Source organism: Silurus meridionalis, chromosome 7 (genome assembly GCF_014805685.1).
Source record: "Silurus meridionalis isolate SWU-2019-XX chromosome 7, ASM1480568v1, whole genome shotgun sequence".
Taxonomy (NCBI): domain Eukaryota; kingdom Metazoa; phylum Chordata; class Actinopteri; order Siluriformes; family Siluridae; genus Silurus; species Silurus meridionalis.
This window is the reverse complement of record NC_060890.1, coordinates 22,156,091-22,171,986: the sequence shown is the minus strand read 5'-3', so window position 1 is coordinate 22,171,986 and position 15,896 is coordinate 22,156,091. Positions and strand designations below refer to the sequence as shown.

The 15,896-nt window shown below is 39.0% G+C and overlaps 1 protein-coding gene across 2 annotated transcripts in view; it reads right to left on the bottom strand.

Annotated features, from left to right (window-relative positions):
- lzts2b (leucine zipper, putative tumor suppressor 2b) overlaps nucleotides 1-4,726 on the bottom strand; it is a 29,332-nt gene extending 24,606 nt beyond the window's left edge. The window contains exon 1 of one of the 2 annotated variants that reach the window (XM_046854045.1): nucleotides 4,571-4,726. The gene's annotated coding sequence lies outside the window, so the exon portion shown is untranslated. The remainder of the gene's footprint in view (nucleotides 1-4,570) is intronic. The other variant, XM_046854042.1, reaches the window with a different exon arrangement.
- Nucleotides 4,727-15,896: the final 11,170 nt, after the last annotated feature.

Genomic DNA, 15,896 nt, shown 5'->3' with positions numbered 1-15,896 from the left:
TGCGATCTCAGAAACAACTGCCTTGAATTCAAATGGACACTATTTACAAATATAATTTGTTGAAATGTAAATTAAAACGTATTTCCAGGTCCTTTCTCATTCAATTACATACATGGGAATGGGCGGGGTTACAAATCGTACTACAGTCAGCCATTCAGTGACTTCATACACCGTTATATAGAGTAATTTCACGGGTTTATCCTGCGCTTTTCATTATTGGACTACCAGTTTATCAATACACACCCCATCTATTGTTTTCTATGCCACTTTGCAAGACTAAACTGGAAGTTAGAAGCCTTAAAGTGCAAGTACATAAAAAAAAGAAGCAAACATCAGACAACAAAATTTTCTAAACTAATGAATCCTGTCCAGGGGAAGGAGGATCAGGTAGACCTACTCTCAGCAGTACTATGCTATTACTTTAAGAAAAGTTGGTTCTAGTTTCAGGAGTAGAGCATTTCCTGTGTACTACATGCTTTTAAATATGTAAAATAATGTACATGCTGATCCGTGAATTATATCATGTTAATAAGCAGTCCACTCCTTAGCCAGAGGGTGTGTGTGTGTGTGTGTGTGTGTGTGTGTGTGTGTGTGTGTGTGTGTGTGTGTGTGTGGATAAATCAGTGCCACCATGCAACACAGATGTGTCAATGTGAAAGATGAGCAACTCACTGATTACAACAAACAAGGAATGGAACAAAGATAACACACTGTTCTCACTTGGAGTGTGTGATCGGATCAGGGTGTGTGTGTGTGTGTGTGTGTGTGTGTGTGTGTGTGTGTGTGTGTGTGTGTGTGTGTGTGTGTGTGTGTGTGTGTGTGTGTGTGTGTGTGTGTGAGGGAGGGTTGTTCTATGGCCTGATTCCTCTAACGTCAAACCCACTGAGATTTGAGAGAATCGAGTCCTGCATGAGCGCGTATACACACACACACACACACACACACACACACACACAAGAAGTGTATGTGTACAGCTGTGTAATAAGGTATAGTACAGTGTGTACAGCTGTGTACTGAGGTATAGTACAGTGTGTACAGCTGTGTACTGAGGTATAGTACAGTGTGTACAGCTGTGTATTGAGGTATAGTACAGTGTGTACAGTGTGTACAGCTGTGTAATGAGGTATAGTACAGTGTACAGCTGTGTATTGAGGTATAGTACAGTGTGTACAGCTGTGTATTGAGATATAGTACAGTGTGTACAGCTGTGTAATAAGGTATAGTACAGTGTGTATAGCTGTGTAACAAGGTATAGTACAGTGTGTACAGCTGTGTAATGAGTTATTGTATAGTGTGTACAGCTGTGTACTGAGGTATAGTACAGTGTGTACAGCTGTGTAATAAGGTATAGTACCGTGTGTATAGCTGTGTAATAAGGTATAGTACCGTGTGTACAGCTGTGAAGTGAGTATTGTACTATGTGTACAGTTGTGTAATGAGGTATAGTACAGTGTGTACAGCTGTGTACTGAGGTATAGTACAGCTGTGTACTGAGGTATAGTACAGCTATGTATTGAGGTATAGTACAGCTGTGTAATAAGGTATAGTACAGTGTGTACAGCTGTGTAATAAGGTATAGTACAGTGTGTACAGCTGTGTAATGAGTTATTGTATAGTGTGTACAGCTGTGTATTGAGATATAGTACAGTGTGTACAGCTGTGTAATAAGGTATAGTACCATGTGTACAGCTGTGAAGTGAGTATTGTACTATGTGTACAGTTGTGTAATGAGGTATAGTACAGTGTGTACAGCTGTGTACTGAGGTATAGTACAGTGTGTACAGCTATGTATTGAGGTATAGTACAGTGTGTACAGCTGTGTATTGAGATATAGTACAGTGTGTACAGCTGTGTAATAAGGTATAGTACAGTGTGTATAGCTGTGTAACGAGGTATAGTACAGTGTGTACAGCTGTGTAATGAGTTATTGTATAGTGTGTACAGCTGTATATTGAGATATAGTACAGTGTGTACAGCTGTGTATTGAGATATAGTACAGTGTGTACAGCTGTGTAATAAGGTATAGTACCATGTGTACAGCTGTGAAGTGAGTATTGTACTATGTGTACAGTTGTGTAATGAGGTATAGTACAGTGTGTACAGCTGTGTACTGAGGTATAGTACAGTGTGTACAGCTGTGTATTGAGATATAGTACAGTGTGTACAGCTGTGTATTGAGATATAGTACAGTGTGTACAGCTGTGTAATAAGGTATAGTACCGTGTGTACAGCTGTGTAATAAGGTATAGTACCGTGTGTACAGCTGTGAAGTGAGTATTGTACGATGTGTACAGCTGTGTAATGAGGTATAGTACAGAGTGTACAGCTGTGTAATGAGGTATAGTACAGTGTGTACAGCTGTGTAATGAGGTATAGTACAGTGTGTACAGCTGTGTATTGAGGTATAGTACAGTGTGTACAGCTGTGTAATGAGGTATAGTACAGAGGGTACAGCTGTGTAATGAGGTATAGTACAGAGTGTACAGCTGTGTATTGAGATATAGTACAGTATGTACAACTGTGCCATGAAGTGGCTTCCTTTAATGTGATTTTCACCATCAAGTTGTGCCATCTCATGAGCGAGCAGTAGTCAGAACACCTCTCACTGTACACTAGAACTGGCATTATGATTCATTTCTTTTCCTGGTACTTTGTATTCTGACATGTCATTGCCTTGTTCCAATTTTTAACATTTTTTCCAGATGGATTTTTATTGACTTTATAAGTTCAGTTTTCCTGCCATTTTTTTTCCTAAGCCATTAACAATATAATGACATGGGAAAAACCATAAACAAGATATATTTTCAGTATCAGAGAGAAAAAAAAGGCAAGCAGTTTTAGAAACATCTCGAATCTAACTGAACAACTGTATGAACAATCTAAAACTTCCCCCCTGGTGTCTTCTGAATTTCCATACTTTCAAAACAGGCCTGGTAAATGACTGCTTTTGAATTTATTACATTTCCAGAGCTGCGCAAGAGTCAGGATCAAGAGTTTATCTTAAAAGTTTCACAAAAATACATGGTAAATACAATTATCTGTCCAATAATGTACAATGACAATATTATAAAGCACAATAAAAATAATTATGATTAGTAAATTTATTAGATTATGACATTCTTAAAGCACACTGTAGAGCTTTAAAGCTTAACAGTGCTGAAATCCCACATCTGTCAGCTTAGGTTGAACAGCATTATGGTTTTACTACACTTGAACCTATACGACTGCAGCCTGCAATGTCAACTTTCCAGATTCCACAGGCAAGATAGTGTTCCAGTGTACACACAAGTGCATTGATACCCAGGGTTAAGTTCATTTGTTAGTTACAAAGATTGGTATACCTTAAAAAAAACAAGGCAACTTAGTGGATACACAGTCAGAGAGGCTCATGCTACCTTCAAGTGCTACCGAAATTGTGTTAATGCGAGTTTATGTCTTAAAAAATGCACATAAACATTTAGAAAATGTGTACGTTTCAGAAATATCCTTCTAAAACTCTTTTCTAGTGTTTTGAGACCCCGTTTCCCAATCTATGTGTCGTACCTTGAAGCATTCCATCTTTAACCACAGGTTTATTTTTACAATTGAGGGAAGTACGATAACGACCAAACATGACGTTCTGCGTTTTAATAACCTTAAAATGAGCATGAAAAAGAGGATGATTCGAAAAAAGTCACGAATCAGCATTTTAACGCTCCAGACTCCGGATCATAATTCACAAAATCTACTCTCTTTGACCTTATCAGCTGATGAAATGAACACAATACTGTGGTAATCTGATGATATAAGCAAAGTTTTAAAGTTACAATGAACGTTCAAATAATCTCGAACGAGTGTGTGCTGTAAAATAAGATCTTTTGTTCAGTGAACTGAAAGACACCTGGGCTGCTGCAGGTGTGTTTGCTTTCCTTGACTAGTCACTATCAGGAATAATCACTCAGTTTGTGGATGTTTGAAGCCAAACACACACACACACACACACACACACACACACACACACACACACACAAAGCCAGATTCCTCAAGCTTACTCCCGTCTCTTTTTTACTGCTCTATTTCACCAACACAATACCATTCCTTTATAATGGGAGGCCAAAACCATAAGGCCAATTACTTTGTACAGAAAAAAAATTGTAAACATATCCTACAAATCGTCTCAGTTCCTGGGAAAAAAGAAACATGATGAATACCAGACATGGAATATAAATGAAAACCAAAAAGCTCCTCCTGCTATAAGAGTGTGTGCAATGCAGCAGCAGAAGAAAATGTAGATACTATTTCATTCCTATTTCTATAAACATTTCAATTTTCATGCTGCTTTGATCAGTTTATCACATTTATTTACTATGTAACAAAGAGATGCATTGAGATGACAGAGCAGAACCTTGCACACTTTCTCCAACTTCTAACACACACTTCAAGGACTATTCATCCATTTGAGTAACAAATTAGACAAAAAGTTTCCAAGGTTTGTCTATGACTTTCATGTGCCTTTCATGTGTGTGTGTGTGTGTGTGTGTGTGTCTAATCCGATCATGCTGTATGCATTAAATAATCCCACTGAACTCACCATCAGTATCCAGAATAGTGAATCCCCAGCTTCAGTTCGATCACATCTCACACACACACACACGCACACACACACACACACACACACACACACACAGAGAGAGAGAGAGAGAGAGAGAGAGAGAGAGAGATCCAAACGTACACTCAGATCCGATTTGCTCTGAGTCTGATCTCAGAAGCTCGGAGGGAAGTTTACGGTTCGACATAGGAAATCTGCCTCCTGCACGGGTTGCCAGATTGGAGTACCTGGATCCAATTTCATTTTCTCACCAGGTGTGGAAGAACATGAGAAAAAAGAAGACCAAAACTATCATTTTCATAATATTCGGAGTATTTTATTAATCCCTAAATGAAATTAGTCATTTTCACACATATATCCCAGGTTGTCAGGAGGCTGGGATAGGGTCAGAGCCCAGGGTGATTCATGGTATAGCAGAAATGCCACTGGAGCAGATATGTTATGCATTTTTGTTTACATTTATTTGGCAGACGTTCTCATCCAGATCAATTTACATTTATCTCATGTATACAACTGAGCTACTTCCCCAAGGGGAAGCCTGGTGTAGATGGGACTTGAACTCATGACCTTCAGATCCAAAGTCCAATGTCTTAACAAATAAATTACGACCTTCCAGGATTAAGGTTCTTCCTCAAGTGCACAAAAGTGGCAGCCTGCCAGTACTGGGGCTTGAACTTCCAACCTTGTGATCCCAGAGCCTTAACCGCTGAGCCAACACTGTGATGTGAAGTATACTGTCCATGTAGTACAACTCAAATATTGACATTACAATTCCATAAACAGTATTTTCAATGGACACTCCTGGGCCCAAAATGACTAAATATGATGCTTTTAAAAGTCTTAAAAACAAATCATTGCTCAGAATTTAGGAAAAATGTGCAAAAATTAAACAAATGTACTTCTTAGGGGAACTATATGCTCGTTTATTTTGCAATCATTGAGAAGCAAGAAACTCACTTATGTAGTTTATAAAGTCTTATTATAGAGTAAGGTGAACTCTTGATGATTCAAATGTAAAATACAAGACTGAGTTCCTGTTCATCAACTGTTTAAAGATCTTCAACACTGGATGGTACAACATTGACTCTTCTTTCTCTGAAAAGTTGTTCAGCGATACATCCACCAGGTGTACATATTAAGAAAAACATAATAGGAAGGTTATTCCTATTTTAAGTAGGGATAGGTTACTTTATTTTTATTTTTATATATACATTTTTTATTATTATTTTATTTTAATTATGAAAATGAATCAAGTACATATAATAGCAGAGGAAATGTTGCTGCTTTAAAACTCAAGGGTCTCTGGCTTTGATCCTCACCTGGTATTAATGTCTATCTGTTTTTCTTATATACCCTTTTTTCCTCTGGGTTCTCTGGTTTTCTCCCCTCTAAAAAAAGATGCATATACAACCCGAATTCAGGAAATGTGGGACGTTTTTTAACATTTCAATAAACTAAAAAACTTTCAAATCACATGAGCCAATATTTTATTCACAAAAGAACATAGAGAACATAAATCTTTAAACAATCTTTTATGCCCTTGTTCACAGAGACTCTGTTGCTCTCTGATATCCTTTAATAGCTAATCATGTTACAGACCTGATGTCCATTAATGTCAACTAACTGATGGTTAGTTGCTAGATGTTCTTCCAGCTAAATAAAAAAAAAATTCTAGCTTTTTCAGCCCTTTGTTGCCCCAGAAACCTGTAGCTGGCGTTAAATCTAAAATGAAATCATTTTGTGCATAAAAGTGTAAAAATGTTTCTCTCAGTTGAAACATTTGTTATATAATAACATTTCTGGAATTCAGGGTGTTGGTAGCTATGCTGAATAAGGTCTATCTTTGTGTGTGTGTGTGTGTGTGTGTGTGTGTGTGTGTGTGTGTGTGTGTGTGTCTCATGCAGAATCTTGCACCCAAGGTTCCTTGAACAGGATCCACTACAACCCTGACCAGGATGAAGTAGTTAGTCATTGTAAATAAATGAATTATATGAAGGAAATTTTACACCAATTTTTAGCAATTTTTAACTAATTAATTCATTTTGTTATTGCTTATTCTGTCGGTGGTCACAGAGGTAGCAGAAGGTCACACTAAACATCTAAGGAGGAGTCTATATTTATCACAAAAACAGTGTACAAGTACAAGACAGTGACATTACACAGAGTCTAATAGTTTTGGTTAAAAAAACTTGTAAATGTAGATGTACACTTTTATTTGACAGAATATATTTCTTAATTGTGCATTTATAGATTAAGGATAGAACTTACCACCTTAAACTATGAAAAGAAACAAAAAAATTGAAAAATTGAAAAATAGATTATAATACAGCCCAGGTGATTCACAGCGATCTGGCAACCCTTGTAGTAGGCGGGGTAATCCTCGTTATTAACGCCATGCGCACATGGCCTTTCCCCTGCATGGCCGCTGTTTCTCAGACTGTTCCCGGACCTGCCAGGGCTTTTCACTAAACACAAACAATACCACGAAACTGATCTGAGAACAGCGAGCAGGTCTGAGGAGCTCACAGTCCGTGTACACACAGGGGAAAAGCAGCTCTGCACACTTCTCAATAACAGTAATTAATAAAAAATAAAAACAACAAAAAAAACAATAAAGCAACAATAATAATAGAATCATAGTTTCATGGAATGTCAAAGCGTCCAAAAAGTTAATAAATAAATATTTGCCAAGATAACACTTTTTGCAGTACAGTTCAATTTAATTTATTTAAATTGTATAACATTTTATTGGTATATACATTTTAACAGTGGAAATTGTCCCAAAGCACTTTTACAGAGTAAAATATATTTTGAATATGACTTTTAAAGTCATAAATCAGCGATTATTAGTCAGCCAGTGGTAACAGTGGAGAAACTCGGGTTTGACTGAGGTAGATCTGAAAATAAGAAAGCTACAGGGATACTGGTCACTAGTACCTCACGTTAAACTCGACAGAGAGTAAAACTAATATACTGAATCTGAATAAACTGCAGTTTACCTTGGAACTTTATTTCCTACATTTTTCATGGTAATAAACATCATAAATCGTAAAATAAACGGCGTTAATCATCTCAAAACACTTAATTATCAACATCCACTCTTGATTAATCGATGCAACACCAAAATTGGTTTAGTGTGAATAATTTGAAAAATGGTTTAAAATGGATCTCAAATCCATTTTTCTTTAAAAAGTACACCCTACTGTATGCATATATAGTGAAATATGGGACACATTGTCAAAATTCCTGCTGAAAATACCTCAGAGTAGTTGTAAAATATAAATTACAGTAACTTGGGCTCATTATTTATCCGATGTGGTTGTGGCAATCATAATTAAACTTTGTAATATGATACGAAGTGTGATGCATGGAACATTTATTTATTACTCCTATCTTCCAAATGATCTTACATGAATGATGATGCCATCCTCGGTATCTGGTTGTACAACACAGTAGAGCTGTGTGTGTGTGTGTGTGTGTGTGTGTGTGTGTGTGTGTGTGTGTGTGTGTGTGTGTGTGTGTTATTTTAACCTTTATGGTATTATGTGATAATTCGAATCACTGGCATTGTTCCAAAATCCTAACCTGAGCCACAGTGAGGGGAGTTTGGGATGTCTGGGCGAATATGATGCTCCATTTAGCTCTTTCTCTTTTGTGAAATGAGGTTTGCCTTGGGTTAAGACAGGACACCAACCTGTGACCCAGAATAAAATAAATAAAAGTCTGAATTACAGGTAAAAAAAAAAGGCATTAGCCAGTTTCCCAATGGCCTCATAGTGGTTAGATCACTTTAGAAAGAGAGAGACAGAGAGAGAGAAAAAGACATAAAGGTGCCCAATGTGATTCACTATGGTTTCATGAAAATTATAAAACCACAAATCATGGGTTTTAATTAAGCATTTCTGATTGTCACACATGCTGTAAAATCATTTTAGAAGAACTATTTACTACCCCTGAACTGGAAAAAACCTTTGTAGGGAGACCCCTGGTCTAAGCGTTACAATATCTCACAATCAATGGATAATCAACATCGAAATAGGTATCAGTACACCTATAATGACTAATCAGTATCAAACAATAAATCAAGAAGAAAATACATGACTATGAAGAACAAGTAAGTCCATGACACAGTGTTGATCATGAGTAAGAGTACATCATGAGTAACACTACATTCTTGAGAACAAACTCTTCTCTTGAATGTCGAATATTCAAAAGAAAGACATGTCGAGAACGAGAGGATTAAATTAAAATGGCCAAACCGAATCTAGATTCGTGCCTTCCTTTTCAGTGCGGGATTACCATATGCCTCCTGCAGTACTTCAGGAATGTGTTTTTATTACATATGCAATGGACTCCGACGGTTTAATCGTTCGCCGAACAGGTCTTACAGGATCTCAGGGTAAATTTGTTGAGTTTACGTAGAGATGCCTGTCATGCCTGAAGTATCACGTGCAAAGCTAAAATAACTTTATGACCTAGTAGTCACGTGTCTGTACTGATCCTGTCTATTTTTTCTTCCCAAACTTGCATGATTTACCCGAACTCCCAACTTCTGGGTGGAGTTCTTTTCAATTGGAGACCACTTGCTGCTGGTGAAAATGTTTTTCTAGAAACAGCCAAAAGATACATGAGGTTACTGTGGATGTGGAGATTTTACAGTTGCGGGCCATTTCACAACTAAAGTCTCCTTTCACTGCAGCCACAGCTGCACCACCTGCATATAACAAACATCAATATTGACTAAAAAATGACCACAAGTCAAATTAAGGCAAATTATGTGTTTTTGTGCAAATTCAATAGTTCAAAAAAGCCTAAGTATAAACGGTTCCTGAAAAAACGTAACAACTGTTTTGAAATGTTTGGCTACTTTTCCTCACAATGCCAAACTTTTCTACTTTAATATCATCTAAATCCATCTTATCAATGTCCTGGTAAGTGTATCTGTGTTAAAATCAATTTCTTCTCCACTGGCATCCATTTTGAAATGAAATACAGATATTAAATCCCCACGAATATATAATTGCGCTTGTGCAGTTTGCAGCAGATGTGGTTTGCAATCAATTCTGATTGATTACAGTAACAGCTTCAAGCTACATAGAGTTTATGATTAAAAAAGCCTGCATGTGCTGATCCTGAAGACGTCAGATAACTTTGACTGCGGCAACAAGTAAGATTGGATAGAAACTTCCAAAGTATACAGACACTTGCTGGCACTGCTTCTTGCAGCAATGCACATGAAAGAAACTTTATGAAATGAGGAAAATAAACTAATGGGAATAATTCAATACACATTCATGGACAAAAATCGATTAAAGTCAGTGATTCTGATAGAATTTTTCCAGTAGAGAAGGCCTTGCTGGCCCTGATGGCCCACCAATTAAACTTGAAAACCATAAGGATGGATTTGAAAAAATTATAATGATTATAAAGTCTGTTACAATGGAATAAAGTCAAAACTACAATTACCAACAGCTGCACTTAAGTGTCCATCACTGAACAGTACACCTTAAAAATGATAAAATATAATGAAGGACAATCTGTGCCACCCAGATGAGGATGAGGATGGGTTCCCTTTTAAGTCTGGTTTCTCTCAAGATTTCATCCTCATACCATCACAAGAAGGTTTTCCTTGCCACTGTGACTCCTAGCTTGCTCTTTGGGGATATAGACTGTTTTATGTATAACTTGTATGTAAATAAAGATATATTACTGTTTTATGACTTTAAAAGTTATATTCATAATCTATTAAATTCTGTAAATTCTATTAAAAATGCTGTACCAATAAAATGGTACTGCAAATAAAAATGTTTTATGTTGATTATGTATATAATCAAATTGATCTTATATTTATTATTATTACATGACAACAAAACCAAATATAATACTATTTAACCTATTTCTGTACATAAAATGAATGAATTCAACAAATAACTGCTTAAAATAAACAAAAGACCACTTAATATATATATTTAATAACCTTCTATTTGGTTAACTGAAATGTTATAATTGGAAAAATAAACACTATATTGAAAATATTTTTTGCTTTCTCTGAGATATATTTCTTTGCAGTATGTGGTTTTTGGTTCAGTACCCAGAGGGAAAAAGTAGGCCAGCGTGACCGTCTCAGAGGCGCATAAAAAAAGTTGTTCATTTCTTGTTTCATCATTCACAACATTGTGGTATTGTGTTCCCAAGACCTGTGTGAGTCTGCAGTTAAATCTGGAAACTGACAAAGTACATTGAGCTTTTCTTATTCCCCAGAGACAAGGCAAGACAGCAGCATTTTAGATCTCGAAGAAAGGGAAATAATTGAACTTTAGGGCCATGCAATATATATATATATACAGTGAGGAAAATAAGTATTTGAACACCCTGCTATTTTGCAAGTTCTCCCAATTAAAAATCATGGAGGGGTCTGTGAGAGACATAATCTAAAAAAAAAAATCCAGAAATCACAATATATGATTTTTAAACTATTTATTTGTATGATACAGCCGCGAATAAGTATTTAAACACCTGTCTATCAGCTTGAATTCTGACCCTCAAAGACCTGTTAGTCTGCCTTTAAAATGTCCACCTCCACTACATTTATTATCCTAAATTAGATGCACCTGTTTGAGGTCGTTAGCTGCATAAAGACACCTGTCCACCCCATACAATCAGTAAGAATCCAACTACTAACATGGCCAAGACCAAAGAGCTGTCCAAAGACACTAGAGACCAAATTGTACACCTCCACAAGGCTGGAAGGGGCTACGGGAAAATTGCCAAGCAGCTTGGTGAAAAAAGGTCCACTGTTGGAGCAATCATTAGAAAATGGAAGAAGCTAAACATGACTGTCAATCTCCCTCGGACTGGGGCTCCATGCAAGATCTCACCTCGTGGGGTCTTAATAATCCTAAGGAAGGTAATCAGCCCAAAACTACACGGGAGGAGCTGGTTAATGACCTGAAAAGAGCTGGGACCACCGTTTTCAAGGTTACTGTTGGTAAAACACTAAGACGTCATGGTTTGAAATCATGCATGGCACGGAAGGTTCCCCTGTTTAAACCAGCACATGTCCAGGCACCTAAGTTTGCCAATGACCATTTGGACGATCCAGAGGAGTCATTGGAGAAAGTCATGTGGTCAGATGAGACCAAAATAGAACTTTTGGGTCATAATTCCAATAAACGTGTTTGGAGGAAGAAGAATGATGAGTACCATCCCAATAACACCATCCCTACTGTGAAGCATGGGGGTGGTAGCATCATGCTTTGGGGGTGTTTTTCTGCACATGGGACAGGGTGACTGCACTGTATTAAGGAAATGATGACCGGGGCCATGTATTGCGAGATTTTGGGAAACAACCTCCTTCCCTCAGTTAGAGCATTGAAGATGGGTCGAGGCTGGGTCTTCCAACATGACAATGACCCGAAGCACACAGCCAGGATAACCAAGGAGTGGCTCTGTAATAAGCATATCAAGGTTCTGGCGTGGCCTAGCCATTCTCCAGACCTAAACCCAATAGAGAATCTTCGGCGGGAGCTCAAACTCCATGTTTCTCAGTGACAGGCCAGAAACCTGACTGATCTAGAGAAGATCTGTGTGGAGGAGTGGGCCAAAATCCCTTCTGCAGTGTGTGCAAACCTGGTAAAAAACTACAGAAAACCTGTAATTGCAAACAAAGGCTACTGTACCAAATATTAACATTGACTTTCTCCGGTGTTCAAATACTTATTTGCAAATAAATAGTTAAAAAATCATACATTGATTTTTCTGTATTTTTTTTTTTTAGATTATGTCTCTCACAGTGGACATGCACCAACGATGACAATTTCAGACCCCTCCATGATTTCTAAGTTGGATAACTTGCAAAATAGCAGGGTGTTCAAATACTTATTTTCCTCACTGTATATATATATATATATATATATATATATATATATATATATATATATATATATATATATATATATATATAATATGTGTGTAAGGAAATATGACTATATAACCTAATATAATATAGCAGGCAGTCGAAATCTCTCTCTCTCTCTCTCTCTCTCTCTCTCTCTCTCTCTCTCTCTCTCTCTCTCTCTCTCTGTATTTATATATATAAAGAAGAAATTACCACTATTTCAATATATAACTTGGTGTAATTCACATTTGCTTGGACACATATACATACATACACAGAGTTGTTTATCCCACTGATGATCAATGTTCCTTTGTGCTGAATCTTTTCCTAGTACACCATGGCCTTCTTTTGTTATTCTTTGTCATTCTTAAGGCCTTCCAAGGAAAAAATATAATACAAACTAAGCATGAAAGAGAGAAACAGAGAGATAATTGTCTTTAGAATTGTCTTCTAAACATCTCTAGGTTCCGTATGTAACCCTAGTTCCCTAAGGGGAATGAGACGCTGCATCACAACGCTTTGGGAACGCCTCACGTTGTCCACGCTCTGAAACACGTGCGAAATCCGGCCACTCGGCAAGTCATGACATCATTGGCGGACGATGTTGTAAAACCAGGAAGCTACAAAATAGGTGAGCAATGGAGCGACATTAGCTTCTGGAAAAAGAGAAGGTAAGTGCCGCAGTGATGCAGGGAGTATGGCCTGTTGACACAGTGTCTCGTTCCCTCAGGGAACTAGGGTTACATACATAACCTAGAGATGTTCCCCTTCGGGAACTCGAGCTGCGTCACAGCGCTTTGGGAACAAGTGCCCAATCACACCATACTGACCAGTTCCTGCCTAGCGTGTCTGAGCACAACCAGAATGCAGGACAGAGGTGCTGGGAGTGGCTCTGATGTCGAGGTCATAAAACCTGACAAAGGTCAAAGGGGTGGACCAGCCCGCAGCGTTGCATATGTCCTGGATAGAAACTCCAGCGGACCAGGCCATAGAGGCCGCCATACTCCGGGTGAAATTAGCCTTGACTCTGAAAGGAGTGGGAAGACCAGAGGACTCATAAGATGAGGAAATGGCATCCACAATCCATCTGCTAAGAGTCTGCATATTGGCCAGTTAAACAGTCTGCTTATAGCTTCCATAACTCCAGACAGGGGTAAACCCGGGTTCTCCCTGCCTGAGAGAGAAGATCCAAAGGAGGTCCCTCGAGGAGGGACAGCAGGTCTGTAAACCAAGGTTTGCCCAGCCAACGAGGTGCCACCAGGAGGAGACGGGCTTACCAAGCTGGCAGAAAATCTCTTAGGTGAACCAGCATCTCGGGGCTGGCCTCTGACCCTCCCAGGGTGGCTGGGGCAATGCCCTGCAGCCATTGGGGCCTCCAGGGAGGTGGCGGGTCTACTCCTCCCACAGCGATACTTAGTGTGGAGATGGACGAAGGCTGCGCATCTTTTGGCAGGGCAAACAGCCTGGTCTCCTCTGCCAGGAAGTCTGTTTGGGGAACCAGCCTCTCGAGGTTTCTGACCCTTTCAGAACATCTGGAGCAATGCCCAGGGCCGCTGCACCACTGCCAATTTGTTTGAAGAAAGGACCACCCTCAGGTTGGCCAGCTCCTTCGATCTGGGCTTTTGCTTTTGGGCTTTCACCATGCCCAGCCGTACCGACCACAGCGTAAGTTTTGCCTAGTAACGCCAAAGTGGCTTTTAACAGCCTAGTAGGCAATACTGGGGCCTTCAGTAATGCAGCACCTGGGGAGAGATAGCCAACTAGTGTCTCTTCAACCAAGGGCATCTCCCAATAGCCACACTCCTTAAACCCTACTACATTCACGTACAGCGAGGTTTGCGGGGAAAAGGCACGGGCCTCATATGGGGTCTCCCAGGACCTTGGACACCTTGGTGTGTAGGTCGGGGAAAAACGGTAGGCCCCGGCATGGAGGCTGTGATGTCAGGGTGCAGGAAATGCTCATCCAGCTTACTAGGAGTGCATTGTTTCCGTTTCTCATCCGGCCAAGCTATCTCTAGCTCCAGGAACTCCTCGTACAGCGCAGGCGTCTGTGGGCTCTCTAGCTTCCAAAAATTGTTCCTCCTCGGAGGAAGAAATATGGAGCTTCGTTTTGCAAGCACCGGGAGAAGAAACCGCTGAAGGGCATGCTTCCCGCAGGGAACGGGTGCTCGGCCCAGCAGGGGAGGCTGGAGGAGACTTATTCATTTCTATGTCTCCTGCTAGGTCTGCTTGCGAGCCCCACGACCTTCGGTGCGGCCTTGGCAAAAGCGGGACCTGTGCCAGATCGCTATCCGGGAGCGGAGTGTGCGCATAGCCATGCAGCCACAGGGCAAACATTCGTCTCCCTCGAGAGCCAACTAAGCATGCTTTACTCCCAAACAAACAATGCATAGCTTATGTGTGTTTTCCCCCGTAATAACACAGGGGCAAGGAGGGACACACATCCAAAAAGTTTTGTTTGTTTTTTAGCCATTTCTGCACAGATTCACACACAAAGTGCTTACCTGAACAAACAAAAGCTAATGTCGCTCCATCACACCCATTTTGTAGCTTCCTGTTTTTTGCGACATTGCCCGCCGATGATGTCACGACTTGCCGATTGGCTGGATTTCACACGTGATTTAGAGCATGGACAACGTGAGGCATTCCCAAAGCGTTGTGACGCAGCTCGACTTCCCATAGGGGAACATTAAATATGGAAGAAGTCTCCAGTGTCAATTCTTGGGAGAATCTTCCATGAAGTTTTTTTGTGGAAACATGAAAAGTACATTTATATCCTATTATCCTATCCCAGTAAAGAGAGCAAAGTGAGGTTATGATATGGAAATGAGGTCAAGATCATTTCTACCTGCTATCACTTGTTTGGCAAAAGGTAACACAACTTTAATTGTAAGTATACATTGTTAAATAGTATGATTTATTGTTCTTTATTCAATATAAATTTTTTGAGGTTGTATATGTGGAAAAAACACACATCGGGCTATGCTAATATTATAAATGAATCCACTTCAGGTGGAAACAATAAGTTCATATTATAATAATGCACTCATACTAATACAATTATAATTCTGATTACACAGCCACTGTGTACATGTGTAAATGTTGATATGGTAAAGCTTTCAGTATGGAGATAATCACTTTTGTAAGGAGTCTCACTCATTTTTTTTTTTGGGTCCAAGCTAAAGTTCTACCCCAAGATTGGTGACTGAAGCTAAATTGATTGCACTAAGAAAAGAATAACCCAGATTGTCAAAGATAGCTGCTTAAAATCTGTAAAGCAGATGGGTAGATATTTAGTCAAATGATTTTGGGTCTCATACACTAAATAGACAAACATTTGTGGAAACCTGACTACAATATCCCTATGTCCTTTTTGAACATCCTATTCAGCATATTACCACATTTATATTT